This window comes from Mobula birostris, chromosome 12 (genome assembly GCF_030028105.1).
Source record: "Mobula birostris isolate sMobBir1 chromosome 12, sMobBir1.hap1, whole genome shotgun sequence".
NCBI lineage: Eukaryota > Metazoa > Chordata > Chondrichthyes > Myliobatiformes > Myliobatidae > Mobula > Mobula birostris.
In genome coordinates this window covers 73,682,566-73,704,694 of record NC_092381.1, presented here as the reverse complement: position 1 = coordinate 73,704,694, position 22,129 = coordinate 73,682,566, and the positions used below count along the sequence as shown (strand labels likewise).

The window sequence follows — 22,129 nt, the reverse complement described above, 5'->3', positions numbered from 1 at the left end:
GCACTCCAGCCAAAAGCATCTTAGGCACTGCTCCAACAGAAAAATTGTACATCTAAATTTTGTGAATTTCTATTAATCCAAAACAGGATGTTAGGTGCAATAGAAAACATGTTTTATTTTGTTTTCTTAGTAAGTTATTTCTTTTATTAAAACTCATACCTTTGGATATTTTAAAGCATTTTTATAACAGCGATATTAGGTAAAACTGAAAACCCTCCTTGATTGCATGCTCTTCGTAATATGCATAAATGATGGATACTTTGAAGTTTTAGTTTTCATACATAAAGGTGGAATATGCAATGTGAAGTAGGACTTCACTCAGGCTATAATTATTTAAGCGAATTTCCAATTGTTTACACTCATGATCACTGTTCAGCATTTTAATGTACAACAGCATTCTATTTTTAGGAAAATTAGCCATTTATAGTCATTTTCAAAATAGGAAGCGGAATGAGCACTACTTTGGATAACCTGAGTTTGCCCTCATGGAAAATTCCAGTGTCAATTCACTATACTGTTGTCCATTTGGTGCAAAACATAGCTCTCATTTAATTCAGATTGTTATTTGCTATTTTATTTTTGCAAGAGCAAATTTCCACTTAATTAAAGCTGAAGAAATTCCAGGAAGTCAAATTTATGTTTTTTCAGGATGTTGAACAGAAATTAGTGTGACATAATCCAAGCTGGCAAGTCATTGCATCTCCTCGGGAGAGACACGTTATCTTTTGGTTAACGTAAATCTGTCCACTCTCAGAAGGTGATAAAAGGATCTCATGTCACTATTTTGAAGAGTAAAGGGAAAAACCAGAGTCCTGGCCAACATTTATCTCTCAATCATTACCACATAGATTATTTTGCCATTATTACATTGCCGTCTGTGAGAGCTTCCTGTGTGCAGATTTAATGTCAGATTTCCTGTAACTACTTGTAATTCCACTTCAAAAAAAACTTAATTGGTAATAAATGTCCTGAGTATGCCATATGTCTTTGAAAGGCACCACTTAAATCTGTCTTCTTTAAAAGGCATGTTCTTGACTGGAATTATTGTGATTTCTCCTGGACAGGTCCTAAATTTCCACTGTCCAAACTTGAATTAATTCAAAATTATTGTCTGTATCCTAACTTTTGCTCAGTTATTTGATCTATTTCCCCACTATTCACACTGGCTCTTAGTCCAGTAATGTCCCAAATGTAAATTTGTGTTGGAAGTCCATCCAAGTCCGTGTTTGTAACCTCCCCCAGACCTGCAGTATAACACTTCACAATGTCTGCCAAGTTCCATTTCTGGCCTTTTTATTAAGCCCTTATTTCCTTCATCTAACATTAGCAACCATGCATTCTGCTACCCAAGACCCAATTTCTATATCCTTATTCTCCTTCTCGAAACCCTTGAAACCCAACATATGACTATATTATGCGAGTCTATTTCAAATTCAGAATCAGAATCAGGTTTATTATCACCAGCATGTGACATGAAATTTGTTAATTTAGTAGCAGTAGTTCAATGCAATACATAGCAGAGAAAAAAATAAAATAATAATAATAAATAAATCAATCAATTATGTATATTGAATAGATATTTAAAAGTGCAAAAACATATACTAAAAAATTGTATGTGGATCTAATTGTTCAGCATCACTTTAATCAAATTCAATGTTTTTCCTATTACAAATTTCAAGTGTAATTATAGGAGAGTGATGGTGATGTACATTGGACAGGGACAGAAATAGCCTTGGTTTTCTCCTTGTGTTTGGCTTTGTACAAAGGTACACATTAAAAGTTCTGCCCTGAATTTCAAATTAGAAATTGTACTTTTGGTATATAAATAATTTTACAGAAAAACTTGCATTTACTAATTGATACATTAGTAAGATTTTAAGGGATATTTTATTGTTTAACATCTGAACTTGTGCCAGAAGTCTCATGTGTGGAGTTCAGTTTTTCTTTACAATTAGACATAATCGTGAGTAAGCTAATGATTATATAACAGATGAACAGATTTTTTTTAAATGAAGAAGTAAAACAGAAAATTCTGGCTTTAAGAGAAAAAAACAATTAATGTTCTGGTGTGTTAAATTTTCATATGAGTAAACTTCACAATGAAATGAATTCTGAGCTTCAGAGAAGGGCACATACGATTGGGCTAAAAGGTATGTAATTAGAAATAATGAAAGAAGATTGAATGTGATTTTTTTTAAATTGGAACTGTGAGATACAAGCTGAAGAAACAAAAGTGGAGACCATAGCAATCTGAAAGAGAAACAGTGTCGGAAATGCTCAGACATCCTCTGTGGAGATGGAAATAAAGTTAATGTTTCATGTTAGTGGTCCTTCATGGACAAACCGATACTGTTAAAATTAATGTGCAGTCTTTAGGGCTATTATGTGCCCTAAAAAGCAGATTAACAGCAGTAAACAGGACAACACACATTTGTGCGACGGACAGCACGAGTCAAGTGCTATACAAGTTACTGGACACGGGATTTTATCTGTGCATTCATCTCCCGAATTCATTCACCACCTCCCATTTGTGTAGCTTGCCGACTGATCATCTGCCTTAAACGTTTCGTTTGATGAAAAGCTGGCAACCTGAAATATTAATGTTGTTTCTAATGACAAGTGTTGCCTACCCTGATGAGTGTAACCATTTTCTGTTTTAATGTATGATTTAAACATACTGTCCAGCTATCACACACACACCTGCTGGAGGTGGCTCGGACCGAAACGTCGACTGCTTATTCAACCCCATAGATGCTGCCTGACCTGCAGATTTCCTCCAGCATTTTGTGTGTGTTGCTTGGATTTCCAGTATTGTAGTATCTCTTGTGTTTATGATTTATTCTCTCCCAACCATTACACAATCACTGCTGGTTACTCATTATTATGTATAAATTAAGAAAACTGGACCCCACACAGTCTGGAAAAATGGACGTGGTACAAGCTCAGATGTTAAGCAAAAAATGTTGGAAAATGCATTAGATTACGATAAGACTATTTCGAACATAACAAAATGGAAAGACTGATGCAGCGTTGCAAGAAGCAGCACCGCTGAGCGAACAGCGCAGCTCGGAAAAGCGGGGAGCGTCGGATCAAGGGGGTGTCATGGATCCAGTCGGCATCTGATGAGTCAAGGTTCGCTCGGGCGGCCACCCTGATTGGATGCGAGCAGCGCGGGCGCTAGGACAACGGCGCCGCCAACCCCGTGCGAGCTCGAGCGGCAGTCATCGGGTAAGCGGGACGCATCTGGAAGGTTCTTCATCAAAGCTCCGTCTCGCTGCTGCCGTGTCGATCCGCACATTGTTTTTTTTATTTAGCCACCGCAACATACGGGGCCGAGCCTCGTTTGCGGGGCGGCCGGTGCCCGGTCATCGCCACCCGACCCGGACCAGCCCCTTCGCGACCCGACCGGCCGATCCGCCCTTCCTCCTACCTGTCAAGACTGGCCGCGCTGCCTCGTTGCTGCGGTGACGGGCGCGCAGGCGCACTGCGCGTTTCCTGCCCTGATGCTGGGCCGTGGCCGTTCTCCACCGGCGATGGGGAGAGGAATAACGGTCGACAGGGAGCGGCGATAAACCGAGGCGAACGAAGGACGCCACTCGCCGGGCTCTCCAGTCAGTTGCCAGTGGACGGGTATGAATTGCAGCAGTTCATTGAAGTTGTGAGTGCGTTGTGCGAGGGCGATGGTCTCGGTCGCCCAGTGGCCCAGCATGAAGCCAGTCCCTCTTTGTGGGAATCTCATTTATAAACCCCACCCTAAACCCGCCGCCGGATTAAGTTAGCGCGGCGGCGACTTCGTGTGGCCCCGATCTATTCTGTCGACAGTTCCCAAGCCCCACGTCCCGGGATTTGGGGAGGGCTAATGCCCCTGATGTCCCTTGAAACCGTTAGAGATGCCCTAGTGGGATGGTGGGAGTGAGGCCGTGCGGTCCGTAACCTGCGATCTACGACTGTGGCGAGGAGATCGGTCTTTGTCCCGCCTAGTCACATTAACGAAGCTAGACTTGGTCTTTGTTTCAATTTGCAATTATTTATTTGGACCAAAACAAATAAGGATCACGCTGGAAAGTCACACTAAAGTAGCGCTGCTCAATAACTCCCTTATCATCAACCTTTTGCCTCCCAAAATAAATAAACAGGTTAACATTTTAGATTTCGTATTATGGGAAATTACCACAATAAAGTAGAAAAATGAAAACAAAAACTGACAATACTGGAAATCTAAAGTAAAAACCACGTCAGGCAGCATTTGTAGGAAGAGAAACAGATGTTTCAGGACTGCTGACCAGAGTATTTCCAGTATTTTTTCATTTTGTGTTGCAACAAGACTCAAGCTCTAACATTTTTGAAAGCAAATGTAGGTAAAGAATTTTAATCAGAAGTGCAGATTATCAGGACCAGTTGGTTCAGGTTGAAAAGAGGGAAGCCATAACCAGCAGAACTAAACTTAGGTTTAATTCTATTGCAGAGTAGTATTTGAACATCTGGAAAAGTTTGAGTTGATCAAAGAAAAATAGTATAGGACTGTATGAAATAACAGAAGGTGCTAGAATTCAGTCAGCAGGCCAGACAGTATCTGCTGAAGAAACAGGTGTTGTTTCAGGTCAGATAGCCTTGATGAGATCTTTTGACCTGGAATGTTAACAGTATTGTTCTTTCCTTAGATGTTGCTGGACCTGCTACGTGTTTCCAACATTCTATTTTTATTTCACATGGTCAGATCTGAGTTGTACCTTACAAATTTAATTGAATATTTTGAGACAGTCATTATCATGGAAATACTGATATTGTCCATGTTGATTTCAGTCATTTCATCTTTGCTTGTGCGCTGTACTTAACAGCACTGTGGGAACACTCTCTATAAGTGGATTTTAGAAGAGATGCTTGCTGAAGGTATACTGGCCAAAATTTGTCAGGTCAATATATCATTACCAAATGCGGGAGCTTTTTATGCCAAAGTGCTGACTGTATTAAAAAAAAACAATAATTTTCAAAGTACAGTACTTAATTGGCTGTAAAATGTTTTGGGGCATTTGGAGTTTGTGGAGGGGATTACTTAGAAAGCATTTTGTTTTTTTAATTGTTGATGGGCAAAAGATTGACTATTGATCACAACGTAGAAAAGTGGTATACTTGGATTGGACACATTGAAGTTTGGCTGCAGTGGGAAAGAAGAGAAGTTGAACAGAAAGAGAAATGATTACTTTGAAACAAGGTTTTTTAGATCTTGGAGTTGACACTGAAAGCTTTTTCCCTTGACAGGGAATGGCTGTTCAAAATTGCAGAATAGCATATCACTTGAGAAGAGAAATTTCTTTATTCAGACGTTATATCTGGAGAGGTTAGTAGGCCAGAGGGAGATGTCCAGGTTGATGGGGAGTATTTACAGCATTTTGTTTTTGTTAGATTTCCAGCATTTTTTGCTTATTTGATATTACATTCTTCTTTGTTATCCTGAAGGGAAATGATTTGTGTAGGGTATGCTGCCTTCAGCTTATGCCCACTGTCCTTGGTGAATCTTTGTTAATCAGTGATGGCACATAAACCAGGTCAGAGAATTGCCATCGTACTCAATATTGCTTAACTGGAATCAATACATTTCTGCACTCAAGAAAGTGCAGAAGGGATCCAACAGGATTTAGTCTGTGATGGAGTGTTTTATTTATGAAGAGACTGGATAAGCTAGGTTTGTTTTCCTCCGAGTTGAGGAGGCAGAATAGGGTCCTGATAGAGGCATAGATAGAATGGATTGTAAAATACTTTTACCCATAACAGAAGCATCAAAACCTAAAAGATCTAAGATCCTTGACTGGAGTGTGTAGGTATTCAAGAATGATCTCACAGCACTGAAGAATTATCTATGCAAGCACTCAAATCACTAAGCTATAGAAAGCTATGGACCAAGTACTTGGTAAAAAGCAATTAGTGTAGATGGTAAAGAATTATTAAACATCAGTAACTGCTCCTGTGCCGCACAGCTTTAAGATTGCACTTTAGCTTGTTAGAAAGTTGTGGGTTGAAAACCCACTATAAAGACCAGAGTAATCCTTCTAACTACCATAAATCAAAGTCTCAGTTTATCCTTAGAGAAGCAGGATTTTTAAGTACCTGTTAATTCAGAATGCAATTAAATTTGTCTGCCTTCCAAGGAAAGTTATACCAACCTTCATTACCGTTATTCTCCAGCCCATACAGTGATCATGCAGAACTGGTTGCTCCACTTGTGGTTTAACTGGTGTTTTATCAAAGGATTGATCTAGAAAGGGTGCAGAGGAGATTCACAAGGATGTTGCTTGGGTCACAAGGCTCAAGTTATCAGAGGTTGGACTGGATTTATTTTCCCTGTAGTAAAGGTTGAGAATTGACATTTTAGAGGTGTGTAAAATCATGAGCGACAGAAATAAGATGGATAGCTGGAGTAGGAGTGTCTCAAGCTGGGGTATAGCTTTAGATTGAGGAGGAGCTGATTTAAAGGAGATGTGAGGAGTAAATTTTTCAGAGTGTAGTTAACAAGCATTTTGACAGGCATTTGAATGAGCAAGGTATAGGGGAATGTAAAGTGGATGTGGGATTAGTATAGATAAGTATGATAATCTCAGTGTCATCTATAAATCTGTGAATCCACCCACTTTCATTTTCATCCAAAGTATCCCTATGTATCAGAGTTGTACTGCATATGTCTCTGTGTATGCTGTATGATTCTGACTTGTGAATTATTTGTAATTTTCTACCTTGAGGGATGTGGACCTGGAGTTAGTAAGTATATTTATGAATTTGTTAAATATCTCAATTTAACAATTAAGAATGTGGAAGTAAAAGACTAGCTTTAGTGAATGGTGGGGCAAGGTCAGTAGGTAGTATTTGTCTTATTGCTATATTCTATGAATTAATTTTTAAGAAGGCTCCAAAACAAAGCATAGCAGAAAAAATGTGTAAATTTGGAGATAATTGCTAATTCAGGACTTAAAATTAGTTAAGAGAAAGGACACGAATTTGAATTACAAACGAGAGAAAATCTGAAGATGCTGGAAATCCAGCAACACACACAGAATGCTGGAGAAACTCACAGCCCAGGAAGCATCTAGGAAAAGAGTAGATGCTGCCTAGCCTGCTGAGTTCCAGCATTTTGTGTGTGTTGTTTGAATTACAAATGTATGATTGTCAGACTATGATATGGGCTATATCCTTGGGAAAACCGCTGGAAACTGGATCTTTGATTGTTTTTAATAAAGCGGCACATAGATGCTTAATAAGCAAAGGGTAAAAGGTTGTTGTATGTAAAAGGGAATACAAAGTTAGTTTATTATCAAATCTGCCATGATCTCATTAAGTTGTAGAGCAAGCTTGATGGGTCAATTGGCCTATTCCTGCTCTTGATTTCTAAGTCAGCATTCTTTTTAGTGACATTGATTGAGGGACAAATAGTACTTCACTGGACAGGCCATTTGGACTATAATGTGCCAGTGTTGTTGGCAATTTATACTAAATGTCCTCCTCTGTATCAATTCCCTTCATATTCATGTGTCTATCTAAAAGCCTCTTAAACTCTACCAAACCACTGTTTCCACTACTGCACTACTACCCATTCCAGACACTTGCCACTCTTGGCATAAACAACTTGCTCTCACATCGCTTTTAAACTACCCCCCCCCACCCACCCAACTTAAAAGCATGTTCTCTGTTGTTTGACTTTTCTACCCTGGGGGAAAAGATTCTGTCCACCCTATCTATTGCCTTTAATAATTTTTAAAACTTCTATCGGTCTTTCTTCAGCCTCCAAGCTCTAGGAAGAACAACACAAGTTTGTCCAAAATTTCCTTATAATGCCTACTCTCTAATCCAGGCAGTATCCTGCTGAACCTCTTCTTCATTCTTTCCACAGTCTCCACATCCTTCCAATAATAGGGCAATCAGAATGGCACGCAGTATTCCAAATGTGTTCTGATTAGCTTCATATAGCTGCACCATGACTTCCTTGCTTTTATAATAATCAACCCTACTATGGGGGCACAGTTGAGAGCATCCTGACTGGCTACATCACTGCCTGTTATGTACGCAGAGAGTAGTGCAGACAGCCCAGCGCATCTGTAGGTGTGAACTTCCCATGATTCAGGACATTTACAATAACAGGTGTGTAAAAAGGGCCCATAGGATCACTGGGGACCCGAGTCACCCCAACCATGATCTATTCCAGCTGCTACCATTTGGGAAACAGTACCGTTGCATAAAAGCCAGGACCAACAGGCTCCGGGACAGCTTCTTCCACCAGGCCATCAGACTGATTAACTCGCGCTGATTTGAGTGTATTCTATGTTGCATTGACTGTTCTATTTATTATAAATTACTATGATTGCACATTTAGACAGAGACGTAACGTGAAGACTTTTACTCCTCAGGTCCTCAGCGGGACTTTGGAGTCCCCGTGCAGGATACCTTTAAGGTTAACCTCCAGATTGAGTCGGTGGTGAAGAAGGCAAATGCAGTGTTGGCATTCATTTCTAGAGGAATAGAGTATAGGAGCAGGGATGTAATGTTGAGGCTCTGTAAGGCACTGGTAAGACCCCACTTGGAGTACTGTGGGCAGTTTTGGGCTCCTTATTTAAGAAGGGATGTGCTGACGTTGGAGAGGGTTCAGAGAAGATTCACTAGAATGATTCCGGGAATGAGAGGGTTAACATGTGAGGAATGTTTGTCTGCTCTTGGACTGTATTCCTTGGAGTTTAGAAGAATGAGGGGGGACCTCATAAACATTTTGAATGTTGAAAGACATGGACAGAGTGGATGTGGCAAAATTGTTTCCCATGGTGGGGGAGTCTAGTACAAAAGGGCATGACTTAAGGATTGAAGGGCGCCCATTCAGAACAGAGATGCGGAGAAATTTTTTTAGCCAGAGGGTGGTGAATCAATGGAATTTGTTGCCACAGGCGGCAGTGGAGGCCAAGTCATTGGGTGTATTTAAGGCAGAGATTGATAGGTATTTGAGTAGCCAGGGCATCAAGGGTTATGGTGAGAAGGCAGGGAAGTGGGACTAAATGGGAGAATGGATCAGCTCATGGTAAAATGGTGGAGCAGACTCGATGGGCTGAATGGCTTTCTTCTCCTTTGTCTTATGGTCTTATGTATGTGAAGGATGTAAGAAATAAAATCAATTCAATTCAATAATGAAGGGAATTGTGCCATATACCACCTATCACCTTAGCTGCTTGCATAGCCACTTTCAATGAACTATGGACCCAAGCCCGAAGATCCTTCTATACCTCAGTGTTGTCACAGAGTATACCATTAATTATATCCTTTCATTTGACCTCTCAAAGTGGAACACCTCACACTTTCCTAGATTACTCTTTCTGCCAAGATCTGTAGGTGATCTATATCCCACTGTATTCTCTGATTGTCTTAAATCACAAACAAGAGAAAGTCTGCAGATGCTGGAAATTCGAGCAATACACACAAAATGCTGGAGGAACTCGGCAGGTCAGGCAGCATCTATGGAAAGGGGTACAGTCAATGAGTTGGCCCGCTGAGTTCCTCCAGCATTTTGTGTGTGTATCACTGATAGTCTTTTACCAATGTCGGTATCAATTACAAACTTCTAATTCATCTACCTACGTGTTCATTCAAACTTATTGAAATGCACTCAATAATCATTTTATTAGGTACCCCCTGGACCTAGTAAATTGGCCACTGAGTGTGCATTTGTGGTCTTCTGCCCATCCACTTCAAGGTTCGATATGTTGTGTGTTCAGAGATGCTCTTCTGCAACTCACTGCGTGAGTTGAGTCGTTGTCACCTTCCTGTCAGCTTGAATCAGCCTAGCCGTTTTCCTCTGACCTCTCTCATTAATAAGGTGTTTTCACCCACAGAACTGCCACTCATCAGATATTTTTTATTTTTTCCACCATTCTCTAAATTCTAGAGTGTGTTGGGGGTGAAAATTCCAGGAGATTAGCAGTTTCAAGCCACTCCCTCTGGCACCAACAATCATTCCACGGTCAAAGTCACTGAGATCACATTTTTCCCCACTCTGATGTTTGGTCTGAACAACAACTGAACCTCTTGACCATGTCTGCATGCTTTTATGCATTGAGTTGCTGCCGCATGATTGGATATTTGCAATAATAAGCTGCTGTTCCTAATAAAGTGAACACTGAGTGTATATCACAAGCAAGAGGTCCCAGCACCAGTCCTTATAGATCACCACTGACCACAGACCTCCGGCCAGAATAACAGCCTTCCACTTCTACTTTCTGACTTCTGTGGCCAGTTCTGAGTCCAAATTTGCACCTTGGATCCCATGCATCTTTATCTTTTGAATCAACCTACCATGAGGGACCTTATCAAATACTTTACTAAAATCTATACAATAGTGTCCACTGCCTTACCCTCATTAGGCTCCTTTGTCACCTCCTTGAAAATCTGAATCAAATTTGTAAGGCATGACCTGCCCTGCCAAAAGCCAAGCTGACTGTCCATAAGCAGGCATTACTTTTACAGATGCTTATAATACATGTAATATTGTTTTCCCTACCACTAACATGAGATTTGCTGGTCAATAATATCTAGGTTATCTCCATTGTTAAATAAAGGCACAACATTTTCTACCGTCCAATCTTCTGGAACATCGTCAGTTGCTAGTGAGGAATCAAAAATTATTGTCAAAGCCCCAACAATCTTCTCACTTGCTTCTTTAAATGTTCTGGGTATATGCCATCAAGCACTGGAGACTTAGCAACCTTAAATGTTTTTCAGAAGACCCAGCAGTCTCTCCTCCATAACCTCAAAATGTCAAAGCACATTAGCATACCCCACTCTGTTTTCACTGTCTTCCAAATCCTTCAGTAATGCCAATGCAAAGTATTCATTTAGTACCTCAGCTACTTACTCTGTCTCCCTGTTTTATCCTTGAGTGGGCCTACCCAGACTTTATTTATCTCCTTTTTCTTAACGCAAGTTAAAAATGTCTTGGGATTCTCCTTGATCCTGTTTGTGAAGGATATTTCATGGCCCCTTTTTGCCTTCCTAATCACTTGCTTGTGTACTTTCCTGCTATTCTTATATTCTACGTAAGCCCAGTTGGATTTTAGCATCCTAAACCTTATGTGTGTTTCCTTTTCCTTTCTTGTTGAATTTAGAACCTTTCAGATCATCCAAGGATTCCCTGCCTTATCATAGTTGCCCTTACTCCTAATCAGAACATGCCAATCTTGAGCTCTAATCAGCTAGTCTTTAAACAACTCCCACATAGTTGAGATGTCCTTGTCTAACAGCAGCTGCTTCCAATCAATGCTATTTAGCTATTGTCTCATTTTGAAGTAATTTGCCCTCCCTCAATTTAGTATCTTCCTACAAGATCCAATTACATCCTTACTCATAACTACCTCAAAGCATAAGAAGTTTTGGTCACTGTTCTCAAAATGTTCTCCTGGCCTGGATCATTTATCAGAACTATGTCCAATATATTCTGTCCTCTAGTTGGACTTTATACCTACTGTTTGAAGAACCCCTCTTGGATGCACAGATGTCCTGCTCCATCTATGCCTTTTGTATTAAAGAAATTCCAATCAGTACCAGGGAAGTTAGTCTCCCACTATGACAACCCTGTTGTTTCTGTGCCTTCCCATAACCTGTCTACAATTTTGTTCCTCTATCTTTCAGTGGTCATTAAGGGGCCTATTATATAATGCCATCAGAGTGATTGCACCTTTCTTACTTCTGGACTCCACCTCTGTGGATATGTCCTCTAGTATGTTCTCTTTGTGTACTGCTGTGAAATTCTGCTTTATCAGTGGTGCAACCTCTTTTACCACCCTCTGAACAGCAAAACCTTGAACGTTGAGCTGCTATTCCTGTCCATCGTACAACTAGGTCTCTGTAGTGGCAACAACCTTATAATTCCATAATACTCCTAACATTGAAATAAACACATTTCAGCCCATCAGTTCCACCATGTTTATTAGCCTGTCCATTGCTATCCTTCCTTTCAGTTTTCCCCACAATCCTACCACCTGTTGCCCTGCTGTTGTGGTTCCCAATTCCATGCCATTCTAGTTTAAACCCTCCTGAGTAAGAAACCTCCCTGTGGGGATATTGGTTTTCCTTGAGTTCAGATCCAAACAGTCTTGTTTGTATAGATCCCAACTCAACTAAGAAGAGCCCAATGATCCATAAATCTGAAGCACTCATCCTGCCCCAGTTCCTTAAACACATATTGAACATTATTTCACTTCACTAGCACGTGGCATGGATAGTAATCTTGACATCATAACCCTGGAAATCCTGCTTTTAACTTTACCTATTTTCCTAAAATCCATTTGTAGGATGTTGTTACTGTTTATACAGATTGATATCTGTAGTGGCAAAACTAATCCAAAATCAAATCAAAACATTTGCCATTTGCCTGCGATCGTACAGAGTTACATGACACCCCCACAGGTCCTGTGATTGCTCCAAAAGTTGAACCTTTTAATCGATCTTTTATTAACAATTAGTAATCATACAATTAAGCATTATTGAGTGTTATTTCAGCAGTTAGCAAAAGATATGACCTCTGCCAATCCCAAACTGCAACGAAATAAGCAAGAATACATAACTTATTCCCTTCACTTTTACCACGGCCCCATTCATGTGACTGATTCCCATAATAAACATAGTAAATGCGCAATACAGAATGCAAAGCGGATAGAGAACAGATACATGGTTTCTACATATCTGTATGGATCACAACCTCTTGTTGCTCACTCTCTCCTCACCAAATGTCCTGTGCACACTACAACACAACGTTGAAGTATTGATTGCAGCCACAGAAATATGTATCTGTGCCCCATACTATCAAGTCCCTTATCTCTACTGCTCTGCCTGACCTCACCCTTCCCTTGTTTGCCTCAGAGCCAGGCGCAGTGCACTGACCCAGATACTGCTGCTGCCCTCTGAAAGGTCATTCCCCTACTCCCTCACCCAGCAGTGTAAAATGAGGTTTACTTGTTACTAGGCCAAATGGCCAAAGATGAACCTTGCATGTGGTGCCTACTTACCTTACTACTTCTGTTGGTTTCTCATCTATTTGTAACCTGCATCCTAGTTGTCACTACTTCACTAAAACTCATCAGCATGATAGATGATCCTGAGTAAATCCAACTGCATCTTTAGTTCCTTGATCCAGTCTGACAGGAGGTACAAATGGATGCACTTTCTACAGATGTGGTCATCAGTGAGATCATGAGGTTCCTTGACTTCTACGTCTTGCAGAAGAAACATTCCATTGCCCTGGCAACCATTTTGTGTACAATTCAAAGATCACAGATTAACAGGATTTTTACTTGGTCCTCACCTGTGCTTTGTTGTCAAAGCTCCTTGAGCCAAATGTTCAGCTCCCCACATCTACACTGGGCGACACTCCCAAAGACCACTCCAAGAAAAATATTGTTTATGTATACTAAGAGCCTACTAAATTATTTACTATATCCTTTGAAGTCTTTTAATCCACTTGGGAAGGCAGATAGAGAGCCACAGTTTAATTTTTTTTTCTGAAAGATGGTACCTCAAACTGTTCAACTGTCTCAACAGGAAACCTGAGTGCCAGCCTTAATATGTGCTCTGGTTTCTGACTGAGAAGGATTTATCGGCATACATACCAGTCTGTTGATATTGGTGCATGAATCCAGAGCTGAAGTGTGGGGGTAGAAGGTGTCTTGACTGACAGAAATTAATTGGCATACATACCAATCTGTTAATACTGCTGTGTAAATCCAGAGCTGAAGTGTGGTCGTTAGAACTGGAACTAGGCTGAGTTGTTATGCTTGGTAAACTTTAGTTCTTTATAATAAAATAAAGAATTAAAATGTTCATGTTTGTTAATGGGAGTCAAGAGTTTGTTTCTTCAAGAGAAGGAAGCAGCATCTGCAACTGAGGCTCTAAAGAGAAATTGTACTTTATTTTTAATTGGGTAAAAATATTGATGAATATCGAACAAAGCAGGTAAATGGGAGGCTTAAGTTCATACAATTTTGTTAAATAAAATGTGTTTTTTGAATGTTCAGAAACAGATATTGTCTTTTGGAACTTGAGATATGAAACTCTAGGAATGTTTTTATATTTATAGTCATTTCCTCTGCATGTCTGAACTATATGCTTGGCCAGTTCAAATGGAGCACTTAAGTGACTTCCATCACCAAAATCTATGTTTTTCTTTAAGAAAACTGCTATGCCAAGACTTTGGGGCTATTGATAAAATAAGTTATAATACATTAATGCTGTTGTTTGTCTAGTTATAATTTATGATTTGGTTATTTTATTTGTATAATGGGGTGTTTATTTCAGTGTGGTAAGGGTAAAAATATTTTTTGTAGAGTATAAGATTTGATCTTAGCTAGAAGTAATTTTCAATCCTACACAAAAAACATTTAAAAACAATTAGTTTTAACTTGTGAGAAAAAATAATGAACATTCTCAATTAAACACAATAGTTATCAACCAAAAATAAACAAGGTTATAAAGGGTAGATATTTCAGTCTATCTTGCTTGCATGGAATTTCCAAGTTTGCTCACTCTTGAAGAAATGATGATGCTTCTGTGCAAAATTGCTGACAATGCCCAGGTTGTAGTATGTTTAGCTAATATTTGCATCTGATCCACAAGGAAAACATGAAGATAAAAGGGTTCGTCAACCACAGCAACATTTGTATTTATTAGAACATAGTACTGTACAGCACAGTACAGTACAAGCCCTTCACCCCTTGATGTTGTGCCAGCCTTTTAACCTAATCCAAAATTAATCTGGCTCTTCCCTCTCGCATATCCCTCATTTTTCTTTCATCCATCTGCCTATTTAAGAGGGTCTTAATGTCCTTAATGTATCTGCCTCTACTACCACCCCCGGCAATGCATTCCATGCGCTTACCATTCTCTGACATCTCCCTCCCCATTCTTGATCTTTCTGTCTCCATTACTGGAGAAAAACTGTCAACCGACATTTTTTATATACTTACTGATTCCCACAGTTATCTTAACTATACCTCTTCCTACCCTATCCTCTGTAAAAATGATATTTCCTTTTCTCTGCTCCTGCACCGCCACTGTATCTGTTCCCAGGATGCGGCTTTCCTTTCCAGGATATCAGGCAGGGTTTTTCTCACTCCAGTATTGATGCTGTCCTCACCTGCACCTCCTCCTTTTCCCGAACGTCCGTGCTCACCCCATCTTCCTGCTGCTTTAACTGTGTTGGAGTTCCTCTTGTCCTTACCTACCACTGCATCAGCCTCTGCATCCAACGCATCATACTCCACAACTTCTGCCACCTCCAAAATGATCCTTCCATGATTCCCTTGTCCATTCGTCCCTCTCCACTAATCTCCCTCCCAGCACTTATCTCTGGAGGCAGCCCAAGTGCTATACCTGTCCCTTCATCTCCATTCAAGCTCCCTTGAGCCTGTGAGTATGTGCTTTCAGGCTTTTGTATCTGCCTGATAGAAGAAAAGAGAATTTCCAGGGTGAGTAGGGTCTTTGATTATGCTGGCTGCTTTACTGAAGCAGCTAGAAGTATAGACAGAGTCCAGAAGCTGGTTTCTGTAGTGTGCTAAGCTGTTTCCACTACTCACTGCAGTTTCTTGTGGTCACATGCAGAGCAGTTGCCATACCAATCTGTTATGCATCCAGATAGGATGCTTTTTATGGAACATTGATAAAATTGGTAAGGGTCGATGGGGACATACCGAATTTCTTGAGCCTCCTTTATGCACCAGAGATACATGTTAGGTCAGGTAGATGGCATCCACTGTAGCCATGTTACCATAAGATACTGGAGCAGAATTAGGCCATCCAGCTAATCGAGTCTGGTGTGCTTTTTGATCATGGCTGATTTAATTTCCCTCTCAACAGCATTCTCCTGACTTGTCCCCATAACCTTTGATGCCCTTATTAATTAAGAGCCTATCAATCTCTGCTTTAAATATTACCCAGTAACTTGGCCTCCACAGCTGTCTGTGGCGATCAATTGCATGGATTCACCACCTTCTGGCTGTTAAAAAAAATCCTCCTCAACTCTGTTCTAAAGGGAGATGCTTCTGTTGTGAGGCTGTGTTCCTTCTGGTCCTACACTATCCCACTATTGTAACATCCTCTCTACATCCACTCTATATAGGCCTTTCAATGTTTGGTTGGTTTCAGTTAGGTCCCCCCAATTCTTCTAAACTCCATCGAGTACAGGCCTAGAGCCATCAAATACTCCTCATGCATTAACCCTTTAATTCTGAAGAAAATTCTTATAAACATCCTCTAGACCCTCTCCATTGTCAGCACATCCTTTCTTAGATCTGGGGCTCAGCATTGCTTACAATATTCCAAATGTCTGAGCAATGCCTTATAAATCTCAGCATTACATCCTTGTATTTGCATTTTAGTACTCTCAAAATGTATAGTAGAATTGCATTTGCCTATCTTACTACCAACTCAACCTGCAAGCTAACCTATAGGGAACCATGGACTAGAATTCCTAAGTCCTGTTGCACCTCTAGTTTCTGAATTTGCTCCCCATTTAGAAAATACTGTACACATTTATTCCTTCTACCAAAGTTTGTGACTATACTCTCCTCTGCACTATATTTCAGCTGCCACTTCTTTGCCCATTCTTCTAATCTGTCCAAGTCCTTTTGCAGACCCTGCTTCCTCAATACTACATGCCCTTCTACCTATCTTTGTATCATCCCCAAACTTGGCCACAAAACCTTCAATTTTGTCATTCATATCATTAACAGAATTAGCAGACCCAACGCCGACCCCTGCAGATCACCACTAGTCACTAGCGTACAACCAGCAAAAGGCCCCTTTTCTTCTACTCTTTGCCTTCTGTCAGTCAACCAATTTTCTGTCCTTGCTAGTGTTTTTCCTGTAATATCATTGGGCTCTTATTTTGCTTAGTAGCTTCATGTGTGGCACCTTGTCAAGGACCTTATGAAAATCCAAGTAAACAACATCCACTAATTCTCCTTTCTCTGTCCTGCCTGTTATTTGCTCAAGGAATTCCAACAGATTTGTCAGGCAAAATTTTCCCTTAAGGAAGCTATGTTGACTTCAGCCTATTTTATTGCGTGCCTTTAAGACCTCATCTGTGTACCCTACATCGTATCCTACGCTGTAGCCTGACTCACACCTCCCCAAAAATGTAACTACGTGTCGCGGCGACGCAGACCACAACAACTGTGATTGGTCCGCTTGGTAGCATCGCATTTCCTGCTACGCTACAATAGCTTGCCATTGGGCGACTGAAAGGCAGGGAAGGAACTCTGGCTGCAATGCTTTCCATAAAGCTTTACAGACCTCCAAAATTATGGAGGACCCTGTGCTTGACGCCAGTCTGTAGCTAGCTGCTACAGCCTGTTGACTTCCACCTGAAGCTAAAACTCGAATGGTGATTGCCAGTCTCTGAGTATATTGTGCGTACACTGATGCACTATAAATGCGTGGAGACGATGAACCAAATCGTCAAATCTACCTGCCGACATCCGAAAATATTTGAAATGCATTTCCTCGTCCATGTCTCTCAGTGGCCGGACAAGCACAAAAAATTCACCCTCCTTCAGTTTCAGTCGCCATTGTTTGAGGTTTGAGTTTCTTCCTGTTGAGTTTCAACATGAAGAAACTCAACACAGTGGCATAGAAACCCCACCACCAACTAGCGTTTTGGCGGTGAATTGCAGAGCGACGCAGACACACCATCGCACAAGTATAAATGCTCACAATGGCATAGCCCATTTGTGTAGGCTACGGCGTAAGCTAGTATGCACAAGTATAAATCAACCTTAACATCTTGCCAACCACTGAAGTCAGACTAACTGGCCTGTAATTTCTCGTCTTCTCCCTCCCTCTTTCTTAGAGAGTGGAGTGATGTTTGTGATTTTCCAGTCCTCTCGATCCATTCCAGAATCTAGTTACCTCTTTCAGGGTGTACTCCATGTGATCCAAATGACTTGTCTATCTTCAGACCTTTCAGCTTTCCAAGCACCTTCTCTTTAGTAAAGGTATCTGCTCATACTTCTGCCCTCCATACACTTGAATTTTTGGTAAGCTGCTGCTATCTTCTCCAGTGCGCCAGTGAAGTATGACAAAAAAATACTTATTGAGTTCATCAGCTATTTCTTTGTTCCCCATTACTACCTCCCCAGCATTATTTTCCAGCAGTACAATGTCTTCTCTTTGACTCTTTATATATCTCCAAAAAAAGTATCCTATTTTATAGTATTGGCTTTATAATTAATCTTTTCTCTTCTTATTGCTTTTTTTAAATTGCCTTCTGTTGGCTTTTAAAAGCTTTTCAATCCTCTAGCTTCCCACTAATTTTTTTTGTATTGTATGCCCTTCCTTTTGTGTTTATGCTTTGACATCTCTTGTAAGCTGCAGTTGTCTCATTAATACTTGGAATGAACTGATCCTGCATCTTCTGAATTACTCCCAGAAGCTCCAGCCATTGCTGCTCTACCGTCATCCCTGCTCGTGTTCCCTTCCAATCAGTTTTGGCCAGATCCTCTGTCATGTCTCTGTGGTTACTTTTATTAAACTGTAATACTAATACATCTAATTTAGCTTAACCGTTTCAAACTGCAGAGTGAGTTCTATCATATTAGATCAATGTCTGTTAAAGGTTCCTTACCTTAAGCTCCTTAATCAAATCTGGTTCATTACAGAACATCCAATCCAGAATAGCCTTTTCCATAGTGGGCTCAACCACAAGCTACTTTAAAAAGCCATCCCATAGGCACTCTACAAATTCTTGTTCTAGGGATCCAGCATCAACCTGGTTTTCCCAATTTACCTGCATATTAAAATCCCCCATGACCATTGTAAAATTGCCCTTTTTTCATATGCCTTTTCTTTCTCCCGCTGTAATTTGTTCCCCACACCCTAGCTACTGATTGGAGACCTGTATATAACTTCCATCAGGGTGTTTTTACCCTTGCACTTTCTTAACTCTATCCACAAGAATTCTGTACCTTTCGATCCTCTGTCACCTCTTTCTAAGAATTTGATTTCATTTTTTACCAGTAAAGCCATCCTTTCAATATAATATGTATCCTTAGACGTTAATAGTCATACTTTATTGATCCAAGGGGAAATTGGTTAAGCTCCCAGGTAAAATCTTATTTGGACACAACTTGATGCCCACAATGTCATACCTGCTGTTCAGTGGTAGGCAACTTGCAGTGGGTCAAGATTGTCTAAGAGGCTGGAGCTAACACAGCCTCTCAAAGCACTTCATGAGTCAGAATCAGGTTTAATATCACTGACATGTATCATGAAATTTCTTGTTTTGCGGCAGTAGTAGATTGCAATACCTAACAAAAAAAATCTGTAATTTAAAATAAGAAATATATATATTTTAAAATAAATAAATAGTGCAAAAAGATAGCAGAAATGAAAACAAAAATAAGGTAGCGTACATGGGTTCATTGTCCATTCAGAAATCTTATGGCTGAGGGGAAGAAGCTGTTCTTAAGACGTGTGTATCTTCCGGTTCCTGTACCACCACCTTGATGGTAGCAATGTGAAGAGGGCATGTCTTGGGTGATGGGGTTCTTAATGATGGATGCTTCCTTTATGAGGCATCACCTTTTGAAGATGTCCTCAATGCTTGGGAAGCTAGTGCCCATGATGGAGCTAACTGAGTTTGCAACTTTTTGCAGCTTTTTCCGATCCTGTGCAGTGGCTCCTCCGTACCAGACAGTGATGCAACTGGTCAGAATGCTCTTCACGGTACATGTGTAGAAATTTGTGAGAGTCTTTGGTGACATACCAAGTCTCAAACTCCTAATAAAATATAGCTGCTGTCATATCTTCTTTGTAATTGCATCAATATGTTAGAACCAGGATAAATTTTTAGAGACATTGACATCCAGGAACTTAAAACTGCTTACCCTTTCCATTACTGATCCTTTTATGAGGACTGGTATGTGTTTCCTCGACTTGCTCATTCTGAAGTTCACAATCAATTCCTTGGTCTAACTGACATTGAGTGCAAGTTTGTAGTTGCAACACCACTCAGCTGACTGATATATCTCACTCCTGTATACCTCCTTGTCACCATCTGAAATTTTGTCAACAATGATTGTGTCATTGACAAATTTATAGATGGCATTTGAGCTAAGGATAGCCACCCAGTTGTGGGTTTAGAGACAGTAAAACAGTGGGCTAAACACACTTGCTTTGAGGTACAGTGTTAATTTTCAGTGAGAAGGAGATGGTATTTCAGATCCACGCTGACTGTGGTCTCCCGATGAGGAAGTCAAGGATCCATTTGCAGAGGGAGATACAGAGATCAAGTTTTAGAGCTTGTTGATCAATATTGAGGGTATGAATGCTGAACTGTAATCAATTAACAGTAGCCGGATGTAGGGATTGCTATTGTGCAGATGATCCAAGGCTGAGTAGAGAGTGGCATCCAAGGTGGACCAATTGTGGCAATAGGCAAATTGCAGCTAGTCCAGGTCCATGCTTAGGCAGGAGTTGATTCTAGCCATGACTAACCTCTCAAAGCACTTCATCACAGTAGATGTGAGTAGTTGTTGGTTGATGATAGGGCGGTAGTCATTTAAGCACGTATCTAGGGCCTAGGCAAAATCTTGGTACCTTCCTAACCACTACCCTCTTGAGTGCTAATTTGTATTAATGTTCTTGGTCCTATAGTGAAAATATACAAGATATTATAGTATCTTAATAAAAATATAATAATCAAAACAAGTTGCACTCGATACGTACTCCTCAAGTACTTTAATAAAGAGGTCTGTTGGCCTGTACCTGCTTTTCCAAGCATCTGCTGCAAACCCATGGATACTGTGGAGAGGGCAGGAAAAGGGTACTGATTGTGGATGATCAGCCATGATCACAGTGAATGGCGGTGCTGGCTTGAAGGTCTGAATGGCCTACTCCTGCACCTATTGTCTGTGAGGGGTACCTGAAGTCAACCTCCACCCATCATTTATGTTGTTGCAACAATAAATGTCATAGTTTTCTGTGGAGATACAACTGGTGATAGTGTTGGGTTGGCTCAGGTGTGTGGTGTAATTGTTAGCATTGCAAAGAGGTGCTCAGCTCCATCTTAGCAGGCACAGCATATTGGCAGCATCTGCTTCATGTGCTAACAGACCCTTCAGCTTCATCTCTGATTATGTATGATGGAGATAGCTGTCACCAGCACAGCAATTTCTCTGCGAAAAGCTCTAGTGGTTCCTGGAATTTGAGCTTGCAGAGTCAGGGCATTGTGTTCACTTGTGCAGCAGTCATTGTGGTTTCCCTACAGTGGCCCACACTCACCATACCAGCCAGGGCTTGGCATTAGAGGCCAACACAGCTTGCCTAACATCTTCAGGCAGCTTCTCCATTATGAACAATGTGTGATTCTTTGATGCAGAACTGCCACTGGAGGGCAAGGAATAAAGCAAATTCCCATTGCAGTAGTGGGAAGAGCAAGAGTTCACCTTAGATTCCCAGCAATGCGACATTGTCAATTACACATTACTGTATGTTATAATGCTTTATTTTAGTTTTGATTCCTTTTAGTGTTCTCATTCCTGAGAACACAATTAAGGCATGAAACTTGGTAGCAGTATATTGTGCACACTTTTGATGGTCTTAATTGAGAAAAAGATATACTTGCCATAAAGGGAGTCGTGTGGCAACTCATCACATTTTGCAGGGTTGGCAGTCCTTCCTAGCATGTCGCACCAGACAGTCAGCTATTCTTGTCTGGCGCATAGTGTCAGGATTGGTCTCCTTTCAGATTAACCGGGTCACGATATGAATGTTCCTGATTCGACCCTTTTTTTTTACGAGGCCGAGTGGCTAGCGTGGCCCGACTTGGATTCGAACTCGGGAGCCTAGTCCGGCGCTGATGCCACTGCACCACCAGCCGGCCTAGGGTTGGCAGTGTTGCCATAGGAGGAGGGAATAAATAGACTAGGTCTGCATTTAGATCCCATTGGAACTTAAATAAAAAATTTCTGGGCATGCCAGTGTCATTGCAAAATCGACATTTTTCTAGCTGAAGAGTCTGGAACTGTGGGCAGTGGGTTCAGAATATGAAGTATACCAGAATTCTTCAAACTGTGCTGAATCTTTGTAATTTTCTATCCCAAATAACTGTGGGGAC

The 22,129-nt window shown here is 40.7% G+C and overlaps 1 protein-coding gene across 1 annotated transcript in view; it reads left to right on the top strand.

Annotated features, from left to right (window-relative positions):
* Nucleotides 1–3,237: 3,237 nt before the first annotated feature.
* The window catches only part of LOC140206058 (WD repeat-containing protein 47-like), a 59,740-nt gene continuing 40,848 nt past the window's right edge, over nt 3,238–22,129 (top strand). Inside the window, exon 1 of the mRNA XM_072274139.1 lies at nt 3,238–3,630. The gene's annotated coding sequence lies outside the window, so the exon portion shown is untranslated. The remainder of the gene's footprint in view (nt 3,631–22,129) is intronic.